Source organism: Humulus lupulus, chromosome 7, assembly GCF_963169125.1.
Source record: "Humulus lupulus chromosome 7, drHumLupu1.1, whole genome shotgun sequence".
Classification (NCBI taxonomy): Eukaryota; Viridiplantae; Streptophyta; class Magnoliopsida; order Rosales; family Cannabaceae; genus Humulus; species Humulus lupulus.
Window position 1 is genome coordinate 13,278,813 of NC_084799.1, and position 11,474 is coordinate 13,290,286.

The window sequence follows — 11,474 nt, forward strand, 5'->3', positions numbered from 1 at the left end:
CATTACTTTTGCATTGTATTAGTGCATATGACATTTTTTGAAAGCAAGAAGGTATTTTTTGAAAACATCTTTGGTGCATTTTGCTACTGGTTTAATGGCATAGAATATTTATTTTGCTATTGGCTTTGGTGTATTTTGTTATTGGTTTGTGTTGTTTTTTTACTGCCTACATATTATAGAATTGAACATTCACAAAATAAGTGAAAATAAATGCTAAAATATACGTAATAATAAGTTTCTTCTTTCATTTGTAAGGAGACTCGTACAACTAGAAAGAACAGTAGACGAAAAGCAGTGGAAAGGCATAACTGAGTTGTAACATTGTGTCAAATGTAGGATTTGTAGGAAATTTCTGAGGTAATCAAACTATACCTACATAAGCCTTCTTTCTTCTAGCCACTGCTTAACTGGCATAACTTTATCATTTTCGTCCTTCCACTCATTGGCCACCACAGTTGCTATGCGATTTGCTGAAACTTTTGCTCTTGCAAGTTCTCGCTCTAAAGTCCTCTTTTCCTCCTGATTTTTTTACTCAAATGAGGTTAGCATACCATAATTGTCAAAAAGACAACACGTAAATTTATCTAGACTCACATTCAATTCTTCTATCTGTCATTTGTAATCGTGAATAGCATTGACTGCAACTCCTCCAGCTAGAACAAGCTCCTCAAGTTCTTGAATGGTTTGGTTAAGCTTTTCCACCTCCTGAACCTTTTGGCGGTTTGTTTTCTCAAGGATTCTATTTTCTTCCTGCACATGTTACACATGTCAGTTACCTTGAAAATTTAGCCTCACCATATGTATATACCGAACCAACAAAATAGAATATGGTGTGATGTTATAAATACCTGGTAGATCTCAATTTGTCTCCTCAATTCAAAGTTCTGTTTTTGAACCTCTTCAACTATTAAAGCTCTTTCTAAAGCACTTCGCAAAATCCTTTCTGCTTCAAGCAGAGCTAATTCTTTTGACTTGGTGTGGCGTTCCAAAGCCTTCTTATTTTCTTGGAGGGCTACAATCTGATGATATTAACAAGAAAACAATTGAAAAAAAGTAAGTGCTTGAATTCTGGCCATGACCTGTCAAAATGCAACTTCTCATGTAAGGGAATTTTCTCTTTAAAGTAGTACCTCACTCTTGTACATTTTGATTTCAGCCTCAAGAGGAGCAACAACATAATCCAAAGGAAGAGAGTCATCATCCTTTTGATTTGTATGCACCCTTCTAAGAGCTGCTTCAACAGCAAACTGTGCGGCCAGTGCGTCTTTTTTGTCATTTGTTAGTCTCTTGATTTCAAGATTCTGGGTCATATTTGTACATTACAAATGCCTCCATTAGATCTTATTTGAAGTACACTCATAATGTTTGAAAATATCTCATGAAAGACCATAACTCACCTTATGCTCGAGAAGATTTTCATTGACAGAGACTTTTTCATCCATTTTTTCAACCTCGTTCTTGAGCTGGAAAGGAAATAACAACACAAAAAAACTAACTTCAAACACAATTTAAGTGTTAGAATACTGAATTTATTGTATGTGAAACTCAAGTGAATATAGTAGGCTGGCAGAAATTTCTTCGGTACCTCTTCTACTGCCTTATCTTTAAGAGTTTCAGTTACTCTCAGTGACTTGATTTCACCGTGAGCAACCCCCATCTCCCTTTCCTTTTCTGCAAAATGATGGAAAAAAATAGTATCACTATAAATGACTCTCGGTTTACTTACAGGGTTGTATGAACTCATTATTAATTTGTTAAAACAGTAAAATACAAATATACTGATACATATTTATATACATTCATTGTATTCTCTTAATGGCAGCAAGTTGTTTGACAAGTTTGATTTTATTTGCACTGTATTCTCTTTTCTCATTTATAGCTTTCGTAAGTTATAGTTTATATGATAGTTATGGGATTGGCTTTGCATTCACATGTTATATTATTTATTTATTTTAGTTTTCGTCTTGCAGTTGTTCCCAAGCTTTGTTTGAATCTTCATTTTGTTTTCTATTATGCTTATTTATATTTGGATTTCTAAATTCTGTTTTTTTTCGTGTTGATTATAGTCAGTAATGATTTGGATTCACACAACCGTAGTTGCTGATATATTAATTAAGATGTGGATTCCCTTGTAATTCTTTTTGGAATTAAGATATGGATGCATATGAATCGTATGGCCTTTTTTGCTGTTATGTTAGTCCAGTGGTGGTTAATGTTTATTTTGCTGCACAGGTTAGTCAACTTGGTGCTGCAGCCCAAAAATATCAAACAGCTACTCAAAATGCTTCTTCCAATCTCTCACTTCCAGAGATGCAAAATAACTGTAATATGTAGGTTTATGTATAGTTACCCATATGATAAATGTATTTTATTGATCAATGTTAAATTTTGGCAGTTAATGAATAGATTCTGACATTTCTAAATAGGGCAAGTATTCTTAGCTTATTTCTTTATAGAATAATGCATTTGATAATATTTTTCCGATTTTTCTTAAGCTCCCTTGGGTATATTACTTAATTCTGTAGTAGGTTTATTTATTTTGACATATTTAGGTCTTAATGTGATGTAATTCTTGCTGCTTTCTATATCTTCAGTCTCTGTGTTGGATAGTTTTCACACCAATAAGGGTCACATATTTGTTTAGATCATTGGTGTTCAATTTGTTACGACTCCTATGCAGTATGAATTTAATGATTTGACTTGACTTTAAATGTCCTGACTGGATTTAAATGGGGCTAATTGTATGTTAGGTTTGTGGCATCAGCTCTCCAATTGGCGAAAACTTTGGAGGTGCCGTTGGTGAATGATTTAGGCTATACGAAGAGATACGTATGCTGCTTGCAAGTAATTTTTTCTTTAAAGGAAAATGTATATCATTAGTGTTTCAGTTTTTGTTTATGATTGTGACATTTAATTATTTGTGGATGTGTTTTGGGAATCTGCTAGTTTTTGGTGAGATATCATTAAATGTTATCAAGACACAGTGGCAAAAAGTTTCACTTTCACATTTATGTCATCTTTATAGCACAGTAATATTTCAAGTAGTTTCTTTTCACAAATTTGGAGTGTCCAAACAATATCATATAATATCTCACATCACTGGTATTTTAGTTACAACCATCTTTCCAAATAGGTTTACGTTTGTAATACTTTGTGAATGCATATTGAGAAAGACTTAGAAATGTTATAATATATGATCAGACTCAACTCTAGGACAACTTTTACATTAGTAGCTTTTTGGTTACTGTTTTATTGATTTTTTGTTTTTTTGTTTTTTTTCCCTCTCTTTTAAATTCTAATTACATTTATGCTTGCCTTTCAGATTTTTGAAGTGGTTAATAGTATGAAGGACTTGATTGATTACAGTCGAGAAACAGGGACAGGACCTATGGGTAAGTTTAATGCAACTTAATTCTATTTAGATTTAATTATCTATTATTTTTTTCGTATGCATAATTTTTTAAAGTTGAGATCTACTTTGGATTACCTTACTCCACTTTTCTTTTTATTTATAAATTAAGCTTATAACAATGTGCAAAGAATTTCTCGTAATAGATGGACAATTGTGTCTGTACGAGTGATCAAAAATATGATCTTACACTTATAAGCGATCAATCACAAGAATGACTAACCCTTGTTCATGAACTTGTAAAAAGTAAAATTAATACAAGCCAATTCTTTAAGAAGAATTGTTTGTTGATAGTACTTGCGCAGGTGTTCTCCATTCCAATAGCGAGGAATGAAATCTCCATTTAAGCGAGAAGGTTTGTAAGTGCCTGGATGGAGGGCTTCTTTGATTTGGTATGGCCCTTCCCTGTTAGGTCTGAGTACTCCAGCAGCTTGATTGCGGGTGTTAAGGAAAACCCTTCTAAGTACCAGATCTCCCACATTAAATTTTCTTTCACGTACTTTAGAGTTGAAATACCGGGTGACCTTTTGCTGGTAAGCTGCTACTCAGAGTTGGGCTTGCTCGCGCCTTTCATCGACCAAATCCAAAGATTCCATTAGTAACTGGCTATTAGCGCCTTGATCATATGCTATCCTCTGATGTGATGGCAGATCTAATTCAACAGGCAACATAGTTTCATATGCATAGGCCAAGGAAAATGGAGTATGGTCCATTGCTGTTTGATGGGATGTTTTGTACGACCAGAGGACTTCAGGCAACTGCTCTGGCCTTGCCCCTTTTGCTTCCTCAAGCCTTTTCTTTAGAGTATCCTTCAGTGTTTTATTGACAGCCTCGACTTGCCCGTTTTCCTGTAGATGAACAACCGAAGAAAAGCTTTTGATAATTCCATGCCGCTCGCAAAATCCGTGAATAGATCACTATCAAAATGAGTGCCATTGACTGAGACAATTTTTCTTGGTAACCCATAGCGACATACTATGTTCTTGACTACAAAGTCCAGTACTTTCTTGGTCGTTATGGTCGCATGTGGCTCAGCTTTGGCCCATTTTTTGAAGTAATCGACAGCTACCACGATGTATTTAACGCAACCCTTTCCCGTGGGCAAAGACCCGATTATGTCTATTCCCCATACTGCGAATGGGCACGAACTTTGCATCTGCTTTAGCTCATTAGGGGCTGCTGGCAAAATCTTGGAGAATCTCTGACACTTGTCGCATTTTCGAACAAGTTCCATCGAGTCTTCATTCATTGTTGGCCAGAAGTACCCTTGCCTTAGGATTTTTTCGATAAACTCTGCCCCCCAGCGTGATCTCCGCAGAAACCTTCATGGACCTCTCCCATCAATTCTGCTGCCTTTTCCTTTTAGACACACCTTAGGAGTGGCATTGAGTGCCCTCTTCGATATAGAATTTTGTCAACCAGGATAAATCGAGCAGCTTGCCTCTGGAGGGTCCTTGCTTTGTTTCTGTCCGTAGGCAACACTCCATGTGTTAGATACTCAGTGAAAGGCACCATCCATGTATCTGTTGCCTGAATTACCAGAGAATTTTCTTCTGCTTTGATGCTTGGTGCAGATAGATGTTCAACGTGCACTATGTTAAGCATGTCGGCATCCTTCGCACTCGCTAGTTTGGCCAAGGCATCAACGTTTGAGTTCTGGTCGCGAGGTACTTATTGGAGAGTGTACCTTTCAAATTGTGCTAACAGATCTTTTGCTTTGCTCACGTAAGCACTCATCTTCATACCTCGGGCTTAATATTCTCCAGTAATTTGATTTACCACCAACTGGGAGTCACTATATATTTCAAGCGACTTTAAATTCATGTCTCTGGCTAATCGTAACCCGGCGAGCAGTGCTTCATACTTTGCTTCGTTGTTGGACGCTGTGAAGTCGAATCTGATTGCACAGTGGAATTGATGTCTTTCAGGCGTTACCAAAATCACCCCAGCTCCAGCGTGGTGCTCATTAGAAGAACCGTCTGTAAAAAACTTCCAAGAGGGAGTTTGGCTTTGAGGTTCATGCTTTTCTGTCTGTTCACTGTCTGGCAGCTCAGTGAGCTCTGTGACGAAGTCGGCCAGAGCTTGCCCCTTTTACTGCTGCTCGTGGTAAGTAAGAAATTTCAAACTGCCCAAGTTCAACTGCTCATTTCAATAATCGACCAACGACTTCTTCCTTCTGCAGAACTTGCCGTAGGGGCTGGTCGGTTAATACTGTGATGGGGTGAGCTTGAAAGTACGACCGTAACTTTCTGGAGGCTAAAATCAAGCAGTAGGCTAATTTTTCAATGGGCGGATACCGCAGCTCTGCTCCTATTTTCCTTTTGCTAACATAATATACGACCTTTTGCACATTTTCCTCCTCTCTTAGGACAACACTAGCAGCATATTCTATGATCGCCAAGTAGATGAACAAAGTTTCTTTTTCGACCGACTTAGATAGAATCGGTGGCTGCGACATGTGAGACTTTAAAGCTTGAAAAGCCTGCTCGCATTCCTCCGTCCACTCAAATTTCTTATTGCCTCAAAGGAGATTAAAAAATGGGATGCACTTGTCCTTCGATTTGGAGATAAATCTACTTAGAGCAGCGATTCTCCCTATTAAACTTTAAACATCTTTAATCTTCGTTGGCAATTTCATATCGACCAGAGCCTTGATCTTTTCGGGATTAACTTCAATTCCTCGTGAGTTCACTTTAAATCCCAAAAATTTCCCTGATCCAACTCCGAAGGAACACTTGAGGGGATTCAGCTTCATCTGATACTTATTCAAGACGTTGAAACACTCTTGAAAGTCCCCTATGTGTTCTTCTACCCTCTTCGACTTAACCAGCGTGTCATCAACATATACCTCCATGTTTGTACCGATCACCTCCTTTAACATGTGATTGACTAGTCGCATGTAAGTCGCACCAGCATTTTTCAAACCGGAGGGCATTACTTTATCACATTAAAGCCCTGTATCAGTCTGAAAGCTAGTGTGATCCTCATCAGGTGGGTGCATACTGATTTGATTGTACCCAGAGTATGCATCCATAAATGACAGGATCTCGTCCCCTGAAGTGGCATCGATCAGGTGGTCGATTCTTGGGAGCGAGAAACAATCTTTCGGGCAGGCTTTATTAAGGTTTGTGAAATCCACATATGTTCTCCACTTGCCATTTGGCTTGGGTACTAATACGGGATTAGAGACCCACGATGGATAAAACGCTACCCTGATGAATCCGTTCTCCTTTAGCTTCTCGACTTCTTCCTTTAAAGCTTTCGATCTATCTTTGTCGAGCAACCTCATTTTCTGTTGCACTGGTGGAAAACTCTTGTCTATGTTTAGGACATGGTTGATAACTGCTGGGTCAATTCCAACCATGTATTTATGCGACCAGGCAAAGACTTCCTAGTTCTTCTTCAAAAATTCCACCATCTTTTGTTTTATCGTTGTCTCTAAGTTTTTACCGACTTTCACAACCCTGGTCGGATCTGCCTCTTCGAGGTCCTCGATGGGTCCTACTTCTTCATCAAAATCCCTAAAGCGAGGATCCAAATCCCTATCCTCACTTTGGGCAACACCCTATTTGGTGACACACTCACCTGATTGGGCTTGTATTTCATTGGCCGCCTACAACTCTTTTCCGGCGGCTTCCCTCGATCCACCTTTCTTTGCCTTAGATATCGAGGAGTTATAGCATTCCCTCGCTTCTCGTTGGTTTCCCAATACGCATCCTATCCCTGCATCAGTTGGGAATTTCATGGCAAGGTGCCATACCGAGGTCACAGTTCGCAGGTCGACCAGAATAGGCCTTCCAATTACAACATTGTATGCGGAAGGACAATCAACTACTATAAAAGTAATGAGTAATGTCCTGTTTACGGGCGCAGTTCCTGCTATAATTGGTAGCCTAATCGACCCTGTTGGCGCGAGCCCTTCGCCAGAAAAACCATAAATGATTTGGTTGCACGGCTCCAGGTCCTTCACGGACAATTTCATCCTTTCTAGCAAAGATTTGTATAAGATGTTGACTGAGCTCCCCGTGTCAACCAACGCCCTATTGTTAGAGAATATATGTTATTGCTCAATGGAAATATGGAAAAACAATATATACAACTCTATGCAAAAATACAAATACAATAGACAAGGTAATTGATTAAATAAATAGTACAACTCAATTGCTCAAAATACAACTAACTAGAAAGATGTAGAAGAAGAAGATTACAAACTCAATACTATAATAATACAAGTAAATAAGAAGAACAAGAAGAACAAAAGAATGAAAACACAAACAAACTCTCACACAACCACAGTGTAGAGTAGTGGGGATCACCAACTTGAACAAGGTTCAAGACCTTTGTCCAAAAGCTCATTTCCCCCTATTCTCTAAGCACTAAGGGATCTCTCTAGGAAATAGCTCTCTGGAATTATCAAGCCTTTTGGTGTATTTTCCAGGCAAGTGCTTTGTGGATGGAAAAAAGGTGTGTCTTACAGTGAGCATTAGGCTCTTATTTATAGAGTTTTGAGACACCCTTTGAATTTCAAATTCCACCAACCCCCATGGCTGTTACCAATGATTAATTGGGTGTTTTATGGAATTAAAATAGAGATTTGGGAGTTACTTGGCTGTTGGAAACGTTCAAAATTGGATAAAAACCAAAATTCAAAGAAGCTGTCAGCCACTAGGGCCGCGACGCCTGGAACAGGCGTTGCGGCCCTCAGTCAAGTTCAGCAACAAATTTTTTTTAGTTTTTTCCAAAATGTTCCAATTTATTTCCACTTGATTTTGTAACTTCCATACACAATATGGGAGTTAAAATCACATCTCTATCAGCCATTTCTCATATGGCTTTATGAAATCCAATCTCAAATGTGTAACATATAATATACACATTATTGGGTAATATTTGGGAGTTACAAATTTGTAACTGATTTTGTAACTCCAAAATATGTCACATTTAGGCACACCCATGTGTCCAATGTTGTGACTCTCAATAATATGTTACAAGGTGTGACAAATCACATTTTGTCACATTATTTAATCTAATATTATATTATATGAAATAATATAACACCTATTAACCATCATGTTGGAAATCTGGACGTCCACGACCAGCGGGTCTGAATGTGGGAATCGGACATGCTGAGCATCAAGCTCAGAGAAAGTTATTAACTCTTCCTCTGTTCGAGCTTTTTTGGGCGCTCGCTCCTCTACATTCAGCATCTCGATGTCCTGGTTGTGGCATAAGGTCTGAGTGTATTGCTCCCTTTCCTTCCCATTATCTCTTGCAAGGTGTGGGCCGCCACAGATGGTGAGTAACATACCTACCACAGGAGCTGGCTATAAAGGTGGCGAGCGTTGGTGTACAGGCGCCTGCTCGTTGCCTCCTTGAGCCTCTCGCTGAGAACCTCCTTTGGCTCGCACGTATCTCCTTAGGTGTCCTTGTCTGATAAGGAACTCGATCTCATCCTTCAGCTGGTTACACTCATTAGTGTCATGACCATAGTCATTGTGGAAACGACAAAACTCTGTTGTATCTCTCTTGGAGATATCCTTCCTTATAGGTGTTGGTCGTTTGTAAGGGACACTGGAGCTGGTTGCCTAGTAGATATCCTCTCTGATCTTGACAAGGGCGTAGTTGGTGAATCTTGGCTCGTACCTATTTCCTTTGGCGCGCTTATTTTTTGACGTTGATGGCTCATTGTTTGCCCTTTTTCCACCGTTTTTACTGTTCCCGTTCCTGTTGCCTTTTCCGTTGCCATTGGGTTTTTCCGACCCATTGGCGGCTTTAGCGGGATCCTCCCTTGGTCCCTTGTCTTTCGCAGGCGATTTCCCTTCATTGGCAATCGCATCCTCAAGCTTAATGTATCGATATGCTCGATCAAGAAAATCCTGGGTACTCTCACCCCATTCTTTCTTAAGTTGTTCCAGAGGGGAGAATGGCGCCTCACCCCAGCAGTTAGGGCCATCATTTTCCCTTCATCTCCGACAGTTTTAGCCTCAGCAGCTGCTCGCATGAAACGCTGGACATATTCCTTTAAGGATTCTCCCTCCTTCTGACGTATCTCGACCAGTTGGTTGGCTTCAGTGGGGTGTACACGACCAGTGTAGAATTGTCCGTAGAATTCATTCACGAATATTTCCCATGATACTATGCTAGCAGGAGGGAATTTAAAGAACCACTCCTGAGCAGTGTCAGATAGGGTAGCCAGAAAATTCCTGCAGCGAGCATCTGCCGACACCTTTTGGATGTCCATCTGAATTTCAAACTTGTTCACATGGGATACTGGGTCCCCGTACCCATCGAAGTTTGGCAGTACTGGCATCTTGAACTTGCTGGGGGTTTCCGCCACAACTATTCTCTATATGAACGGAGTACCTCTTCTCCGATCGTACACAATGTGGGATGTCCGGCTTCCCACCAGCTGCTAGACAGCCTGGTTTAGTGCATCAATTTGGGCCTGTACGGCGTCAGGGATCGCTGGGGCGACTGGTGCCGGAGGAGCGTACTCATCGTGCCTCTCACGTCTGTCGTTGAGCACGTCCCTCAGGTCATCATCTCTACGCCTTTGGTTGCTAGCGCCCAACCGATCAGAAACGTTATGCTGTCTAGGCTGCCCCCCAGTGCTTCGGCCCGTAGGCCTATTTTCTTTTGGTGGGGGGTTCCTGTCTTCTCCTCTTTCTTCATGCCCTCGACAAGCATTTCTCCTGCCGGAGTTAGCTTCATTATAATCATGGCCATCCCTAAACTGTGACCGACTATATCAGCTGGTCACGTTGTTTCCTCCTCTAGCTGGAACCTCCCGAGCGTCAAGGGGAGGCCTGCGTTGGTCGGCGGGTCCCCATGCATTATTATGCCATGGGGGTCCCCTGACCGCTGAGCCTGACTCGGCGTGCCTTCTGTTAGCATAAGGACGTTGACCCCTACTCGGTGGATTTGGCTCATCAGCCATTGGGAGTTTAGGGCTTCGGGGAGGCTACCCGGCCCTATTCTGCCTCTGACGTTGGGGATTGTCTCGACCAGTTTGAGAAGGTGGCTGCTGCTCAGGATCCTGAATTGGGATATCCTGTTGAGTGGCAGGAGGTTGCTCCAGCCTTTGAGGGCTCACTGGCTAAAGCAGAGGGCTCGAATTTGGGGCCCGTTGCGGTGGATGATTCGGTTGAGAAGATGGCGCAGCTTGTCCTCGAGCCAACTGAATGGTTGCTTCTAAGGCGGATGTGGCATCTCTCTGCCGGCGGTCCATGTCTGCCTGCCGCTCATTCACTTCTTGACACTGACGTTCGATTTCCCTCTGCTGCAGTGCCAATGTCTTAGTCGCATTCTCCTGATTGGCCTTCAGATTGGCCAACTCATCCTGCAACACACTCAGTGTTGTCCTCAACATTTCAGAATCCATTTCTTCCTCCTCAAAATCCAAGTGTGGCTCATTTTCAGCCACATGTGGAGGAGGAGGCTGAGTGGATGCAGCGCCAGAAGTCTACCCAGTTCTCTTGGATGTCATAGCCATTTGATCTTCTTGAAGTCTCAAATTAATCTCTCAATGAATGCACCAAAATGTTGACCCTCAAATTGGTCAACGACATGGAGTTAGATAAATGATAGAAAATGAGAGGAAAACAAGAAAAGAATCAAATGGAAAACAAACGACACAAATGATTTATAGTGGTTCGGGCCCAATGGATGGTAATGACCTACGTCCAGTTAGTGTTCTTATTGATATTGAATCCCAACACTATGATCAATGAACTAGGGTTCACGAGTTTTACAAGCCTTGGGAAGATTACAATTTCGGCGAATAATCACCCTATATCCTTCTCTTTGAGTACCAAGATTAAAAGTTCAAAAAATATCCATTCCTTGAGTCCTTTCATCCTTATTTATAGACTCAAGAAGGTTACACGGGCCGATGGGCCTTTATTACAATTGGATTCACGTATTAAGGTAATAAAGGAAAATATAATTAATGCGATTATTACAAGGTTGCATATCCAAAAGGAAGTAAATAAAAATATGCGACTCGGTTGGTACCTAAACATGAGACTTGACGAATTAATGATTCTATAGTCGATCGTCGAATAGG

At 40.7% G+C, this 11,474-nt stretch overlaps 1 pseudogene; it reads right to left on the minus strand.

Moving 5' to 3' along the window:
- Positions 1-372: 372 nt before the first annotated feature.
- LOC133791394 (microtubule-associated protein 70-5-like) lies at positions 373-1,744 on the minus strand (annotated as a pseudogene).
- Between the last annotated feature and the right edge of the window lie 9,730 nt (positions 1,745-11,474).